The sequence below is a fragment of the Equus asinus genome, chromosome 26 (genome assembly GCF_041296235.1).
Source record: "Equus asinus isolate D_3611 breed Donkey chromosome 26, EquAss-T2T_v2, whole genome shotgun sequence".
Lineage (NCBI taxonomy): Eukaryota > Metazoa > Chordata > Mammalia > Perissodactyla > Equidae > Equus > Equus asinus.
In genome coordinates, this window is record NC_091815.1 from 8,185,922 (window position 1) to 8,204,290 (window position 18,369).

Genomic DNA, 18,369 nt, shown 5'->3' on the forward strand with positions numbered 1-18,369 from the left:
ACAAGTGTCAGAGAGGAGGTGGAGAGAAGGGAAGCCTCCTGCACTGCTGGTGGGAGTGTAACCCTGTGCAGCCACAACGCCAAAGGTGTGGAACTGCCTCAGAAATTTAAGTATCCATGTCCCATATGACCCAGCTATTAATCTGCCGCTTGTTTATCCAAAAAAGTCAGAAAGACTACTGCATAAGGACATGTGCATGGCTGAGTTCACCACAGTCTTACTCCTGATATCCAAGACTTGGAAAGCGCCCTGGTGTCCAGCAAGGGATGATTGGAGAAGGAAGATGGGCTATAGCCACACAATGGCATACCACTCAGCTGGAACAAATGATGCAATCCAGCCATTTGTGACCACCAGAATGGCTGTGAGGGTTTTAGGGGAAGTGAAACAAGCCCCAGGGAGAAATTCAAATACCATAGTATCTCACTTACAAGGAGAAGAAAAAGCAAGCACTAACCAACAGGTGGCACAGAACATTTGATTGCTGGCTCGCAGAGGCAAAGAGGGGCGGTGACGGAGGGTGAAAGAGAAGATTAGGCACAAGTGTGTGGCGAGGGCCTGTGATTAGTCTTACACTGGTGAAGATGATGTAAGCTACACAGAAGTCTAAAGCAATGAGGATGTGAATCTGGAAGTTATAGTATGTTCTAATGCAGGGTCATGGCTATAAATTCACCTCAAATGAAAAATCCAAAAAGGGGTCCAGAATGATGTCATAAAGCTTTGGGGGCGGAAAGAGTTTACAGAAGGTGAACTTCCAAGGATGGAAAATCACCTCAAAATGCTGATAGATGCTACAGATGTGTAGATGAGACCAGGTAGTTTTTCGGGTCCACTGTGATGTCAGAGGATTTGTCATGATTGTGTCTCTGCTGTGCCGGCAAGGGTCATGGACACAGGGTTTCAGAGCCCGCTTGGAGCAGTCTCATAACTCGCCCTTTCCAGTTATCCCAGGTTTGACCTTTGCTGCCGTTTTGTGGCTTGTGAATTTCTCTGACATTCATACGTTCAAGCAGACTCTGTTTAAAGACTGACGTCTTTCATTGTGGATTATTCAGGTGTGATTTCTGTTCGCCTTCCATTTTCTGGGACCTTTTTAATTTTCCCTAGTATACTCGTAATGGTCTTTCTCAGCTATTTCTCTTAGATATTCTTATCGGTCCGATCTCCTTCAGTCCAAGTGATTAATTTTGTATTTCTCTAATAACCGTAGGTTCTCTAGGCCGAGGTGTGAGTGCTTTCGTGACTCTTGGTTGTTGTCTTTGAATTTGCACTGGTCACTTGAAGGAGTCTTTGCTGTCCTAGCCTAGGTCAAACTAAGCACTGACAACACGTGGTCATCTGGGTTGGTTTGACATCCTGAGGTCAGAAACTCCAAACTCGAGGTGGGCCTGGCATCCCCCTTCACGGACACAATGTTTCCAAGACAAATTAGACAAATCTGATGAATTCCTCTCTCCAGGAAACATATTTTTCTGTCTCCTTTCCGGATTTGGGAAGTTTCGAACTTCAGCCCTGATCCTGGAACGTTCCCCTAGGTTCCATCTAGATACGGGCTTACTTTATTTCTATAGGCTGTGCCATTTGTTTGCCTTACATCCTCAGCCCTGGCCTGTTTATTTTTCTTGAAACAGAATTTTAATGTTCTGATTTTCAGCCCACTTCCTTACATGTGGTGTCAAAACACATAATCAATAATCCTTCTACGGCAAGAGGTAGGGGGAGAGAATTTCGATGGAGGCAAACTGAGCACACTAGCCTGGGAGGGCAGCCTTCACGAAGGAACGAAGCCCTGTGGAAAAGGGTGCTTTTCAGCACCCTTGTAGAGCACTTCCAAACAAAGAGACGTACCCCAAGCGTGACAGAGCTCCATTCCTTCAAGGCTTCCAAGACATCTCTTGGGACACATTAGCATGTACCCAGTGGGCCCCCGTGAGGCCAGAGCTATGGAAAGTGAGACTGATCTGCAAAGAATGCCAGGGGCCTAGGAAAGGAGGTATCGATTCTTCTCTGCAATGTTCTCAAGACATCATACTTGACTTTGGCTTATGCTTACGGCTGAAGGACCACGTAGGTCTGATAAGGCCCAAGACCGGCCTCTTGCTTCCAATCAAGTTGCAAGCTTGAATCAGCATGGCCTCCCCATAGACTTGAATAGATGACAACGTTCTCCTCTCAGTGCTTGTCACTCTATTCTCACTTCTTGCCAAGGATTCCTTTCTTACCCCTTGAATCAGCGTCTGTTTTATGTCCTCCAGTTTCTGTGTCCGCTTTCTGTTTTTCAAAGCTGTTTCTGGGTATCCCTCCCTTTAATAGCCTAGCCTAGGTCAATCCTCAGTCTCTAACCGTGCGGCCATCTTGGCAGACATGATCCTCGTGATGTCATAAACAACCTCAAAATTCGAAGTTGTCCTGACAACCTGCGTGCACACAGAGTTTCAGAGACATCTCAGGCCAGTCTGACTCCTCACCCTTTCCAGGTAGGATAGTTTTCCTTTTTCTCGATTTCTTGTCGGTTTCTGACTTTCTCCTCGAACTTTGTAAGGCCTGCTACATTCTCTCTAGACACTGGTTTCTGTCCTGTAAGATTATCCTGGGTTTTATCCCTTACATTTTATGTAGATGGCCAAGTGGGTGGACGTTCCCCAGAGAAAGTCCTGGACTCCCTCCCAAGTTGAAGTTGCCTGGGTAATCCTCTGATGCGCAGTGATCGTGTCATCTCCTAGCACTCTGCCTATTCCACCTTGGCAGGTCCCATGTTTTCCTTCCTTCTTCCTTTCCGGAAGTGTACCAGATGCGTTCATGGATTGTAAAGGCCTCACGGTTCTTTTTCTGGTGCGTATTGATAAGGTGACCTCACCATTGCTACTTATTTTATGATCCCTGTCCGCACCGTACCATGAAATCTATATTTCCTAACACTGCTAATGTGATCTGCACCCGTGATGTGAAACAGTGAGGCCTGCGCTGCCCAAGCGGAATGTGGGCACTTACGCTCTCCGCCACAGGGCCGGACCTGAATTGGACTTTTGGACCAACATTTTGCCTGAGCTTGGGAACACGTGGGCCTGTTTGGATTATTCGTGAAGGTGATTAGTAGTAACATCCTGGATGGTAACCTTTTCCATTGGTGCATGGGTTTAGCAGGCAGCATGTTCTGTGGGTTGTATTCCTCTTCATCTATTTGGAATGGTCTACCTTTCTGTAGCATCAGTACGCATTTTGAGATGATTTTCCAGCCTTGGAAGTTCACCTTCTCTAATCTCTTTCAGCCCCAAAGCTTTATGCCGCCATTCTGGACCCCATTTTGGATTTTTTGCTTTTAGGTGAATTTATTGCCGTAACCCTGCATTAGAACATCCTATATCTTTCCGATTTGCATCCTCATCGATGTAGACTTCCGTGTAGCTTACATCATCTTCCCCTGCATAAGCCTAATATCAGGCCCTCACCACACACTTGTGCCTCATCATCTGTTTCACCCTCTCACACCTCCCCACTTTGTCTCTGGGAACCCCCAATCAAATGCCCCATGCCACCTGTTCCTTACTGCTTGTTTTTTCTTCTCCTCTTAAGTGAGGTCCTACGGTATTTGCCTTTCTCCCTGGGGTTTGTTTCACTTCCCTAAAACCGTCACAGCCATTCTGGTGGTCACAAATGGCTGGATTGCATCCTTGGTTCTGGCTGACTGGTATGCCATTGCGTGGCTATAGCCCATCTTCCTTCTGCACTCGTCCCTTGCTGTGCTCCAGGGAGGATTCCAAGTCTTGGGTAGTGGGAGCGACGCTGTGGTGAACTCAGCGGTGCACATGTCTTTATGCAGTAGTGTTTCCGAGTTCTTTGGATCAACACGCCGCAGAGGAATAGCTGGATCATATGGGACATGGATTCTTAAACTTCTGAGGCAGTTCCACACCGCTTGGCGTAGTGGTTGCACCGGTCTGCACTTCCACCAACGGTGCAGGAGGCTTCCCTTCTCTCCACCTCCTCTCTGACACTTGTTGCTTCCTGTCTGCTTCCTTATAGCCATTCAGACCACAGTGAGCTGCTGTGCCCTTGCAGTTTGCATTTGCATTGGCCTGAGACTTAATGATGGTGAACAAGTGTTCATGCACCCGTTGGCCCTCTTTCGATCTTCTTGGCAGAAATCTCTGTTTCCATCTTCTGCCCAGGTTTTCATTGGCTTGTTGTTTTTTATTTCTTGTGGAGACGTGCGAGTTGATTGCATCTTTGGGCTTTTCACCCCTTGTCCGATGTGTGGTTTGCAAACATCCTACCCCAGTCATTGTGCTATCTTTGCATTCAGTCGATGGTTTCCTTCACTGGGCGGAAGCATCCGCATTTGACGTGGTCCCGTTGGTTTCTTGTTGACTTGGTTGCCCTGGCCCAGTCGGACTTGCTTGTTCCAAACAGGCGGCTCAGACAGATGGCAAAGAGCACTCTGCCTAGGTCTTCTGCTACAAGGTTCACGGTTTCAAGTCTGCCATTCAAGGCTTTGATCTATTTCAGGTTGTGTGTGTGCCAGGTGTAACATCATGGTGTACTCTCGTTGTGTTACATGTGGCTGTGCAGGCTTCCCAGCACCGTTTATTGTAGAGACTCTCCTTTCTCCGCTGTCTCCTCTTGGCTCCCTGGTCGAAAATGGGCTGTCCATGTACGTTTGAGTTGGGCTCTAGGTTCTGGATTCTGTTGCATGGGTCTGTGTGCCTGTTTTTGGGCCCAGACTGTGCCGTCTCGGTACCTAGTGCTTCGTCCTCTATGTTGAATATCGGAAAGTGTGCCATGTCCTGCTTTTTTCGTTTTCCTGAGGATTCCTTTGCCTAGTCAGGGTCTCTCGTTGCTGGCTAGAAACTTTAGGATTCCCTCTTCTGTCTCTGTGGGAAACATTGCTGCAACTTTGACTGGGATTGCATGGAATCCAGAGATTCCTTGCTCTGGTATGGACGTTTCAAGTGTGTTGATGCTTCCATTCCTAGATCCTGGAATCTCCTTCTTTCTCCTTGTGTCTTCTTGAATTTCTTTCCCCCAACGTTTGTTAGTTTTCCATTGACATGGCTTTCACCTGTTTTGCTAAGTTTCTTCATAGAGATCTCATCCTTCTCACTGGCATGCCGTTTTTCACTTTTCCTTTTCAGCTTCAGTGTTTCTATTCTTTGCAACTTTGAATTGGTTTCGTTTTGGCAGAAGTGCATCGCTGAGCTCACATCTGCTGGCAATGCTCCTGTATTTGCTGTGGAAGTCTGGCCCTGTCTAACGTCCCTTCCCATCTGCCTCTACACTACCTCGGACGCCTGCCCCAGAATGACTGAAGCAGTGGTGAGCAGGCTCACCCGAGTGTCCACCCGGCCCACCCCAGGCCACCGACCCAGAAGGTGCGGACCTCACCGCTGCACCACCGGCCGGCCCCTTTCATGTTCCGTTGGCAACCTGCAGTTGAGTGCAATGGGACTTGAATATGCTACTTGAGCCCAACTCTGGCACTGTGTAGATGAGGCCAGGTTGTTTTTCGGGTCCACTGTGATGTCAGAGGATTTGTCATAATCGTGTCTCTGCTGTCCCGGCAAGCTTCATGGACACACGGTTTCATGGCCCGCTTGGAGCAGCCTCATAACTCACCCTTCCCACTTAGCCCAGGCTTGACATTCGCTGCCGTCTTTTGGCTTGTGAATTTCTCTGACTTTCAAACGTTCCAGCAGAGTCTGTCTAAAGACTGACATCTTTCATTGTGGATAATCCAGGTGTGATTTCCATTCGCTGTGCTTTTTCTGGGACCTTTTTTTCTTTTCTATAGTATAATCATAATGGTCTTTCTCAGCTATCTCCCTTAGACATGCTTATCAGTCCGTTCTCCTTCATTCCAAGTGATTAATCTTGTGTTTCTTTAATAACCGTATGTTATGTACGCCGAGGTGTGAGTGCTTTCGTGACTCTTGGTTGTTGTCTTTGAATTTTCACCGGTCACTTGTAGGAATCTTTGCTATCCTAGCCTAGGTCAAACTAAGCACTGAGAACACATGGTCATCTGGGTTGGTATGACATCCTAATCAGAAACTCCTAATTCTAGTTGGTTCTGGCAACCCCCTTCAAGGACACAATGTTCCCGAGACAAATTAGACAAATCTGATGAATTCCTCTCTCCAGGAAAGATATTTTTCTGTCTCTTTTCTGGATTTGGGAAGTTTCAAACTTGACCCCTGATCCTAGAACATTCCCCTAGATTTCCTCTAGATACAGGCTTACTTTATTTCTATAGGCTGTGCCATCTGTTTGCCTTACATCCTCAGCCCTGGCCTCTTTATTTTTCTTGAGACAGAATTGTAATGTTCTACTTTTCAGCCCACTCCCTTACATATGGTGTCAAAACACACACTCTATAATTCTTCCACGACATGAAGTAGGGGGAGAGAATTTCATTGGTGCCAAACTGACCACTCTAGCCTGGGAGGGCAACCTTCACAAAGGAAGTAAGCTCTATGCAAAAGGGTGATTTTCAGCACACCTGTAGAGCCCTTCCACTCAAAGAGACATACCCCAAGCATAACAGGGCTGCATTCCTTCAAGGCTTCCAAGACATCTCTTGGGACACATTAGCATGTACACAGTGGGCCCCCATGTCACCTGAGCTATGGAAAGTGAGATTGATCTTCAAAGCATGCTAGGGGCCTAGGAAAGGAGGCATCGATTCTTCTCTTCAATGTCCTCAAGACGTCATTGTTGACTTTGCATTATGCTTAAGGCAGAAGCACACTGTAGTTCTGATGAGCCCCAAGTCCGGCCTCTTGTTTCCAATCAAGTTGCAAGCTTGAGTCAGCATGGCCTGCCCATAGACTTGAATAGATGACAATGTTCTGCTCTCAGTGCTTGTCCCTCTATTCTCGGTTCTGGCCAAGGATTCCTCTCTTATCCCTTGATTCAGACTCTGTTTTATCTCTTCCAGTTTCTGAGCCCGCTTTCTGTTTTTCAAAGCTGTTTCTGGGTATCTCTCCCTTTAATAGCCTAGCCTAGGCCAATCCTCAGACTGCAACCATGCGGCCATATTGGGGGACAGGGTCACCGTGATGTCATAAACAACCTCAAAATTCTAAGTTGTCCTGACAACCTCCATGCACACAGAGTTTCAGAGCCATCTCAGACCAGTCTGACTCCTCACCCTTTCCAGGTAGGATAGTTGTCCTTTTTTCTGGATTTCTTGTCGGTTTCTAACATTCTCCTCGAACTTTGAAAAGGCTGCTACATCCTCTCTAGACACTGTTTTCTTTCCTGTAAGATTATCCTGGATTGTATGTCTTATATCTTGCGTAGATGGCGAAGTATGTGGCCCTTCCCCAGAGAAAGTCCTGGACGCCCTCCCAAGTTGAAGTTGCCCAGGCTATCCTCTGATGCGCAATGATCGTGTGATCTCCTAGCACTCTGCCAATTCCACCTTGGCAGGTCACATGTTTTCCTTCCTTCTTCCTTTGGGGAAGTGTACCAGATGCCTTCATAGATTGCAATAGTCTCATGGTTCTTTTTCTGGTCTGTATTGATAATGTATCCTCACAATTGCTACTTATTTATGATCTCTGACTGCACCGTACCATGAAGTCTATATTTCCTAACACTAATCATGTGATCGGCACCCGTGATGTGAAACAGTGAGACCCAGGCCACCCAAGTGGAATGTGGGCACCTACCCGCTCCACCAATGGCCAGCCCTTAATTGTACTTTTGGATCAACCTTTTGACTGAACGTGGGAAGACATTGGCCTATTTGGATTAGTCTTAAAGGTGATTTCTAGTAAAATCACGGACGGTAATATTTTCCCTTGGTTCATGGGTTTAGGACTGATCATGTTCTCTTGGTAGTATTCCTCTTGATCTATTTTGAATGGTCTACCTTTCTGTAGCATCAGTAAGCACTTTGAGGTGATTTTCCAACCTTGGAAGTTCACCTTCTCTAATCTCTTTCAGCCCCCAAAGTTTTATGCTGTCATTCTGGACCCCTTTTTGGATTTTTGATTTTAAGTGAATTTATTGCCATAACCCTGCATTAGAACATCCTATATTTTTCAGATTTGCATCCTCATCGATTTAACTTCTGTGTAGGATACATCAACTTCACCAGCGTATGCCGAATCACAGACCCTCACCACACACTTGTGCCTAATCATCTCTTTCACCCTGACCCACCCCCACGATTTGCCTCTGGGATGGCCGAGTCAAATGTCCCTTGCCACCTGTTGGTTAGCGCTTGCGTTTTCTTCTTCTCCTAAGTGATATCCTACGGTATCTGACATTCTCCCTGGGGCTTCTTTCGCTTCCCCTAAAACCCTTACAGCTATACAGGTGGTCACAAATGGCTGGATTGCATCCTTTGTTCTGGCTGAGTGGTATGCCATGGTGTGGTTATAGCCCATATTCCTTCTGCATTCATCCCTTGCTGTGCACCAGGGCGGCTACCAAGTCTTGGATAGAGAGATTAAGGCTGTGGTGAACTCAGCTGTGCACGTGTCTTTATGCTGTAGTGTTTCCCAGTTCTTTGGATAAACATGCCGCAGAGGAATAGCTGGATCGTATGGAACATGGATTCTTAAATTTCTGATGCAGCTCCACATGTCTTGGCTTAGTGGATGCACCAGTTTACACTCTCACCAGCAGTGCAGGAGGCTTCCCTTCTCTCCACCTCCCCTCTGACAGTTGTGGTTTCCTGTCTGCTTCCTTATAGCCATTCTGACCACAGTGAGATGCTATGTCCTTGCAGTTTGGATTTGCCATGGCCTGAGATTTAATGATGGTGAACAAGTTTTCATGGACTTGTTGGCCCTCTTTAGTTCTTCTTGGGAGAAATCTCTGTTTCCATCTTTTGCCCAGGTTTTCATTGGGTTCTTGTTTTTTTCCTTGTGGAGACGTGTGAGTTGATTGTATCTTTGGGCTTTTCACCCCTTGTCCGATGTGTAGTTTGCAAACATCCTCTCCCAGTTGTTATGCTGTCTTGGCATTGAGTCGATGGTTTCCTTCACTGGGCAGAAGCGTCCGCATTTGATGTGGTCCCGTTTGTTTCTTGTTTCCTTTGTTGCCCTTTCACAGTCAGACATGCTTCTTCCAAATAGGCCGCTCAGACAGGTGGCAAAGAGCACTCTGCCTATGTCTTCTCCTACAAGGTTCATAGTTTGAAGTCTGCCATTCAAGGTAATAATCCATTTCGAGTTGGTGTGTGTGCCACGTGTAAGATCATGGTATACTCTCGTTGGGTTCTGTGTGGCTGTGCAGGCTTCCCAGCACCGTTTATTGTAGAGACTCTCCTTTTTCCGCTGTCTCCTCTTGGCTCCCTGGTCGAAAATGGGCTGTCCATGTACGTTTGAGTTGGGCTCTGGGCTCTCGATTCTGTTGCATGGGTCTTGTGCATGTTTTTGGGCCAAGATTGTGCCATTTCGGTAACTAGCGCATCATCCTCTATGTTGAAATCAGAAAGTGTAACACGTCCTGCTTTGTTCGTTTTCCTGAGTATTCCTTTGCCTATTCAGGGTCTCTTGTTGCTGCCTAGAAATTTTAGGATTCTCTCTTCAATCTCTGTGGCAAGTGTTGCTGCAACTTTGACTGGGATTGCATGGAATCCAGAGATTCCTTTTGCCGGTATGGACGTTTCAAGTGTGTTAATTCTTCCATTCCTAGATCCTGGAATATCCTTCTTTCTTCTTGTTTCTTCTTGAATTTCTTTACCGAAACGTTTGCTAGTTTTCGATTGACATAGCTAACACCTGTTTTGCTACGATTCTTCATAGAGATCTTTTTCTTCTAACAGGCAAGCTGTTTTTGTTTTTTTCAGAGTCAGCTTTTATATTCTGTGCAAATTTTAATTGGTTTTATTTTGGCAGAAGTGCATCGCTGTGCTCACATCTGCTGGCAATGCTCCTGTATTTGCTGTGGAAGTCTGGCCATCTAACGTCCCTTCCCATCTGCCTCTACACTACCTCGAATGCCTGCCCAGAATGACTGAAGCAGTGGTGAGCAGGCTCACGCCCAGGATTCCACCTGGCCCACCCCAGTCAACTGTCACAGTAGGTGCGAGCCTCATTTCTGCACCTCTGGCCATCCGCTTTCCTGTTCCATTGGCCACCTGCAGTTGACTGCAATGGGACTTGAATATGCTACTTGAGCCCAACTCTGGCACTGTGTAGATGAGGCCAGTTTGTTTTTCGCGAACATTGTGATGTCAGAGGATTTGTCTTAATTGTGTGTCTTCTGTCCCACCAAGCTTCATGGACACAGGGTTTCAGAGCCCGCTTGGAGCAATCTCGGAACTCACCCTTCCCAGTTAGCCCAGGTTTGACCTTCGCTGCTGTTTTTTGGCTAGTAAATTTCTCTGACTTTCAAAGGTTCAAGCAGAGTCTGTCTAAAGAGTGACATCTTTCATTGTGGATTATTCAGGTGTGATTTCTGTTCGCCTTCCATTTTATGGGAGCATTTTTTCTTTTCTATAGTATACTTGTCATGGTCGTTCTCAGCTATCTCCGTTAGACATGCTTATCAGTCTGTTCTCCTTCAGTCTAAGTGATTAGTTTTGTATTTCCTTAATCACTGTATGTTCTCTAGGCCGAGGTATGACTGCTTTCATGATTCTTGGTGGTTCCCTTTGAATTTTCACACGTCACTAGTAGCAATCTTTGATACCCTAGCATAGGTCAACCAAAGCACTGAGAACATGTGGTCATCTGGTTTGGTTAGACATCCTGAGATCAGAAACTCCAAATTCGCGGGGGTCCTGGCAACATCCTTCATGGACACAATGTTTCTGAGACAAATTAGACAAATCTGATGAATTCCTCTCTCCAAGAAAGATATTTTTCTGTCTTTTTCCGGATTTGGAAAGTTTCGAACTTGACACCTGATCCTTGAATGTTCTCCTAGATTTCCTCTAGATACGGGCTTACTTTACTTCTATAGGCTCTGCCATTTGTTTGCCTTACATCCTCAGCCCTGGCTTCTTCATTTTTCTTGAAACAGAATTGTAATGTCCAAATTTTCAGCCAACTTCCTTACATATGGTGTCCAAACACATAATCAATAATCCTTCTGCAGCAAGAAGTAGGGGGAGAGAATTTGATTGGAGCCACACTGAGCACACTAGCCTGGGAGGGCAGCCTTCACGAAGGAATGAAGCCCTCTGGAAAAGTGTGCTTCTCAGCACACTTGTAGAGCCCTTACAAACAAAGAGACATAGCCCAAGCATGACAGGGGTCCATTCCTTCAATGCTTCCGAGACATCTCTTGGGACACATTAGCATGTACCCAGTGGTCCACCATGACGCCTGAGCTATGGAAAGTGAGACAGATCTGCAAAGAATGCTACGGGCCTGGGAAAGTAGGCATCAATTCTTCTCTTCAATGTCCTCAAGACATTCAGTCATTGTGTGGCCGGCTTCCAAGGTAGTGCAGAGGCAGAAGGGAAGGGACGTTAGACAGGGTGAGACATCTTGCCAGTGAGAAGAATTAGATCTCTATGAAGAACCTTAGCAAAACAGGTGAGAGCCATGTCAATCGAAAACTAGCAAACGTTTTGGGAAAGAAATTCATGAAGACACAAGGAAAAAGAAGGATATTCCGGGATCTAGGAATGGAAGAATTAACACACTTGAAAGGTCCATACCGCAGAAAGGAATCTCTGGATTCCATGCAATCCCAGTCAAAGTTGCAGCAACACTTGCCACAGAGATCGAAGAGAGAGTCCTAAAATTTCTAGGCAGCAACAAGAGACCCTGAATAGGCAAAGGAATCCTCAGGAAAACGAACAAAGCAGCACGTGTCACAATTCCTGATTTCAACATAGAGGACGAAGCGCTAGGTACCAAAAGGGCACAGTTTGCACCCAAAAACAGGCACACAGACCTATGCAACAGAATCGAGAGCCCAGAGAACAACTCAAACGTACGTGGACAGCCCCTTTCCGATGAGGGAGGCAATAGGAGACAGTGGAGAAAGGAGAGTCTCTACAATAAACGGTGCTGGGAAGCCTGCACAGCCACATGGAACACAACGAGAGTACACCATGATGTTACACGTGGCACACACACCACCTTGAAATGGATTAAAGCCTTGAATGGCATACTTGAAACCTGAACCTTGTTGGAGAAGACCTACACAGAGTTCTCTTTGCCGTCTGTCTGAGCCGCCTATTTTGAAGAATCATGTCTGACTGGGCAAGGGCAACAAAGGAAACAAGAAACAAACGGGACCACATCAAATGCGGACGCTTCTGCCCAGTCAAGGAAACCATCGACTCAATGCCAAGACAGCACAACAACTGGGAGAGGATGTTTGCAAACCAGACATCGGACAAGGGGTTAAAAGACCAAAGATGCAATCAACTCGCACAACTCCACGAGAAAAACAACAAGAAGCCAATGAAAACCTGGGCAAATGATGGAAACAGAGATTTCTCCCAAGAAGATTGAAAGAGGGCCAAAAGGTGCATGAAAACCTGTTCACATCATTAAGTCTCAGGCCAATGCAAATGCAAACTGCAAGGACACAGCAGCTCACTGTGGTCAGAATGGCTATAAGAAAGCAGACAGGAAACAAGTGTCAGAGAGGAGGTGGAGAGAAGGGAAATCTCCTGCACTGCAAGTGGGAGTGGAAACCGGTGCAGCCAATATGGCAAGCAGTGTGGAACAGCCTCAGAAATTTAAGAATCCATGTCCCATATTATCCAGCTGTTCCTCTGAGGCGTGTTTGTCCAAAGAGCTCAGAAACACTACCTCATAAGGAGACGTGCACCACTGATTTCACTACAGCCTTACTCCCGCTATCTAAGACTTGAAAGCCGCCCTGGTGCCCAGCAAGGGAAGAATGCACAAGGAAGATGGGCTATACCCGCACAATGGCATACCACTCAGCTGGAACAAAGGTTGCATTCCAGCCATTTGTGACACCCAGAATGGCTGTGAGGGTTTTAGGGGAAGTGAAACAAGCCCCAGGGAGAACGTCAAATACCATAGGATCTCTCTTACAAGGAGAAGAAAAAGCAAGCACTAAGCAACAGGTGGCACGGGACATTTTATTGGGAGTTCCCAGATGCAGAGCGGGGTGGTGGGGGAGGGTCAAAGAGATGATGAGGCACCAGTGTGCAGTGAGGGGTTGTGATTCAGCTTTAGCTGGTGAAGATGATGTAACCTACACAGAAGTCTAAACCAATGAGGATGCAAATCTGAAAGATATAGGATGTTCTAATGCAGGGTTATGGCAATAAATTCACCTAAAATCAAAAATCCAAAACGGGGTCCAGAATGACGTCATAATGCTTTTGGGGCGGAAAGCGTTTAGAGAAGGTGAACTTCCAAGGATGGAAAATCACCTCAAAATTCTTACTGATTCTACAGAAAGGTAGACCATTCCAAATAGATGAAGAGGAATACTACCCACAGAACATGATGCGTGCTAAACCCATGAACCAAGGGAAAATGTTACCGTCCATGAAGTTAATAGAAATCACCTTCACGAATAATCCCAACAAGCCCACGTCTTCCCAAGTTCAGACAAAAGGTTGGTCCAAAATAAGAATTCAGGGCCGGCTTTGTGGTGGAGTGAGTAAGTGCCCACCTTCCACTTGGGCGGCCGGGGCCTCACTGTTTCACATTATGGGTGCAGATCACTTTAGCAGTGTTAGGAAATACAGATTTCATGGTACGGTGCGGACAGAGATCATAAATAAGTAGCAATTCTGATGATACATTATCAATTTGCACCAGAAAGAGCTCCATGAGAATATTACAATCAATGAACGCATCTGGTACACTTCCCCAAAGGAAGAAGGAAGGAAGACATGTGACCTGCCAAGGTGGAATTGGCAGAGTGCTAGGAGATGATACGATCATTGCACATGAGAGGATTGCCTGGGCAACTTAAACTTGGGAAGGAGTCCAGGACTTTCTGTGGGGATGGTCCACCCACTTGGCCATCTACACAAGATATAAGAGATACAACCAAGGATAATCTTATACTGGAAAGAAACCAGTGTCTAGGAAAGGAGGCATCGATTCTTCTCTTCACTGTCCTCAAGACATCATTTTTGACTTTGGATTATGCTTAAGGAAGAAGGACAACATAGTTCTGATAGGGCCCAAGTGTGGCATCTTGTTTCCAATCAAGTTTCAAGCTTGAATCAGCATGCCGTCCCCATAGACTTGAATAGATGACAATGTTCTCCTCTCAGTGCTTGTCCCTCTATTCTCCCTTCTTGCCAAGGATTCCTTTCTTATCCCTTGAATCAGAGTCAGTTTGATCTCTTCTGCTTTCTGTGCCAGCTTTCTGTTTGTCAAAGCTGTTTCTTGTTATCTCTCCCTTTAATAGCCTATCCTAGGCCAATCCTCAGACTGTAACCATGTGGCCCTCTTGGGGGACATGTTCAGCATGTTGTCATAAAGAACGTCCTAATTCTAAGTTGTCCTGACAACCTACATGCACACAGAGTTTCAGAGCTATCTCACACCAGTCTGACTCCTAACCCTTTCCAGAAAGGATAGTTTTCCTTTTTCTGGATTTCTTGTCGGTTTCTAACTTTCTCCTCGAACTTTGAAAGGCCTAGCACAATCTCCCTAGACACTGGTTTCTTTCCTGTAAGATTATCCTGGGTTGTATCTCTTATATCTTGTGTAGGCGGCCAAGTGGGTGGACATTCCCCAGAGAAAGTCCTGGACTCCCTCCCAAGTTGAAGTTGCCCAGGCAATCCTCTGATGTGCAATGATCATGTCATCTTCTAGCAATCTGCCAATTCCACCTTGGCAGGTCACATGTTTTCCATCCTTCTTCCTTTGGGGAAGTGTACCAAATGCGTACATAGATTGTAATAGTCTGGTGGTTCTTTTTCTGTTGTGTGTTGATAAGCTATCCTCACAATGGCTACTTATTTATGATCTCTGTCTGCACCGTACCATGAAATCTATATTTACTAACACTGCTAATGTGATCTGCACCCGTGATGTGAATCAGTGAGGCCCGGACGGCCAAAGCAGGACATGGGCACTTACCCGGTATACCACAGGGCCGGCCCTGAATTGTACTTTTGGACCAACCTTTAGCCTGAGCTTGGGAAAACGTGTGCCTGTTTGGATTATTCGTGAAGTTGATTAGTAGTAACATCATGGACAGTAACCTTTTCCTGTTGTTCGTGGGTTTAGCATGGATCATGTTCTTTGGGGAGTATTCCTCTTCATCTCTTTGGAATGGTTTACCTTTTTGTAGCATCATTAAGAATTTTAAGGTGATTTTCCATCCTTGGAAGGTCACCTTAGCGATTCTTTTTCAGCCCCCAAAGTTTTATGCCATCATTCTGGACCCCTTTTTGGATCTTTGACTTTTGCTGAATTTATTTCCATAAACCTGCATTAAAACATCCTATATCTTTCAGATAGCTTACATCATCGTCACCAGCGTAAGCCTAATCACAGGCCCTCACCACACTCTTGTGCCTCACCATCTCTTTCCCCCACCCCCCCCACCGACCTGCTTTGCCTCCGGAAATCCCCAATCAAATGTGCCATGCCACCTGTTCATCATCTGGGTAGGTTTGACATCCTGAGATCAGAAGCTCCAAATTCGAGGTGGACCATGAAACCCCCTTCATGGACACAGTGTCCTTCTGTCTTAAGTATAATCCAAAGTCAAGAATGTTCTCATGAGGACATTGAAGAGAAGAATCAATGCCTCCTTTCCTATGCCTCTAGCATTCTTTGAAGATCAGTCTCACTTTCCAAAGCTCTGGCTTCATGGGTTCCCACTGGGTACATGTTAATGTGTCTCTTTGTTTGGAAGGGCTTTACAAGTGTGCTGAAAGGCACCCTTTTATACAGGGCTTCATTTCTTAGTGAAGGCAGTATGTCCATGAAAGGGGTTGACAGAACACCGCGAATTTGGAGTTTCTGATCTCAGGATCTCAAATCAACCCAGATAACCACGTGTTCTCAGTGCTTAGTTTGACCCAGGCTAGGATAGCAAGCAGTCCTACAAGTGACCGGTGCAAATTCAAAGACAACAACCAAGAATCACGAAAGCACTCAGACCTTGGACTAGAGAATATACGGTGATTAAAGAAATACAAAATTAATCATTACGAACTGAGGAGAACAGACTGATAAGCATATCTAAGGGAGATAGTTGAGAAAGACCATGACGAGTATAATAGGGAAAAGAAAAAAGTTCCAGAAAATGGAAGGTGAACAAAAATCACACCTGAATAATCCACAATGAGAGATGTCAGTCTTTACACAGACTCTGCTGGAACGTTTGAAAGTCAGAGAAATTCACAAGCCAAAAGACAGCAGCAAAGGTCAAACCTGCGCTACCTGGGAATGGTGAGTTATTAGACTGCTCCAAGCAGGCTCTGAAGCCCTGTTTCGATGAAGCCTGCTGGCACAGCCTAGACACAATTATGACAAATCCTCTGACATCACGGTGGACCTGAAAAACAACCTGGTCTCATCTACACAGTGCCAGACTTGGGCTCAAGTAGCATATACAAATTACATTGTACTCAACTGCAGGTGGCCAAAGGAACATGAAAGGGGCCTGGCAGTGGTGCAGTAGTTAGGTCTGCACCTTCTGGGTCGGTGGACCGGGGTGGGCTGGGTGGAATCCTGGGTGTGAGCCTACTAACCATTGCTTCAGTCATCCTGGATCTCGCGGCCAAGGTAGTGTAGAGGCAGATGGGAAGGGACGTTAGACAGGACCAACTTTCCACAGCAAACACAGGAGCATTGCCAGCAGATGTGAGCTCAGTGATGCACTTCTGCCAAAACAAACCGGATTACAAGTTGCAAAGAATACAAAAACTGAAGCTCAAAAAAACAAAACAAAAGAAAACAAACACCTTGACAGTAAGAAGTATAAGATCTATATACTGCATGCCAGTGAGAAGGATGAGATCTCTATGAAGAAACTTAGGAAAACATGTGAAAGTCATGTCAATGGAAAACTAACAAACGTTGGGGGAAAGAAATTCAAGAAGACACAAGGAGAAAGAAGGAGATTCCAGGATCTAGGAATGGAAGCATCAACACACTTGAAACGTCCATACCACACCAAGGAATCTCAGGATTCCATGCAATCCCAGTCAAAGTTGCAGCAATGTTTCCCACAGAGACAGAAGAGGGAATCCTAAAGTTTCTAGCCAGCAACGAGAGACCCTGACTAGGCAAAGGAATCCTCAGGAAAATGAAAAAAGCAGGACGTGGCGCACTTTCCGATTTCAACATATAGGACGAAGCACTAGGTACCTAGACGGCACAGTCTGGGCCCCAAAACAGGCACACAGACCCATGCAACAGAATCGAGAACCCAGAGCCCAACTCAAACGTACATGGACAGCCCATTTTCTACCAGGGAGCCAAGAGGAGACAGTGGAAAAAGGAGAGTCTCTACAATAAACGGTGCTGGGAAGCCTGCACAGCCACATGGAAGACAACGAGAGTACACCATGATGTTACACCTGGCACACACACCACCTGAAATGGATCAAAACCTTGAATGGCAGACTTGAAACCGTGAACCTTGAAGGAGAAGACCTAGGCAGAGTGCTCTTTGCCATCTGTCTGAGCCGCCTGTTTGGAATAAGCAAGTCCGACTGGGCCAGGACAACCAAGTCAACAAGAAACCAACGGGACCACGTCAAATGCGGACACTTCTGCCCAGTGAAGAAAACCATGGACTGAATGCAAAGATAGCACAACTGGGAGAGGATGTTTGCAAACCCCACATCGGACAAGGGGTGAAAAGCCCAAAGATGCAATCAACTCGCACGTGTCCACAAGAAAAAAAACGGCAAGCCAATGAAAACCTTGGCAAAAGATGGAAACAGAGATTTCTGCCAAGAAGATCAAAAGATGGCCAACAGGTGCATGAAAACTTGTTCACCATCATTAAGTCTCAGGCCAATGCAAATGCAAACTGCAAGGGCACAGCAGCTCACTGTGGTCAGAATGGCTATAAGGAAGCAGACAGGAAGCAACAAGGGTCAGAGAGGAGGTGGAGAGAAGGGAAGCCTCCTGCACCATTGGTGGGAGTGCAAACCGGTGCAGCCACTATGCCAAGCGGTGTGGAACTGCCTCAGAAGTTTAAGAATCCATGTCCCATATGATCCAGCTATTCCTCTGCGGCGTGTTGATCCAAAGTACTCGGAAACACTCCTGCATAATGACATGTGCACCGCTGAGTTCACCACAGCGTCTCTCCCACTACCCAAGACTTGGAAGCCTCCCTGGAGCACAGCAAGGGACGAGTGCAGAAGGAAGATCGGCTATAGCCACACAATGGCACCCCAGTCAGCCGGAACAAAGGATGCAACCCAGCCATTTGTGTCCACCAGAATGGCTGTGAGGGTTTTAGGGAGTGAAACAAGCC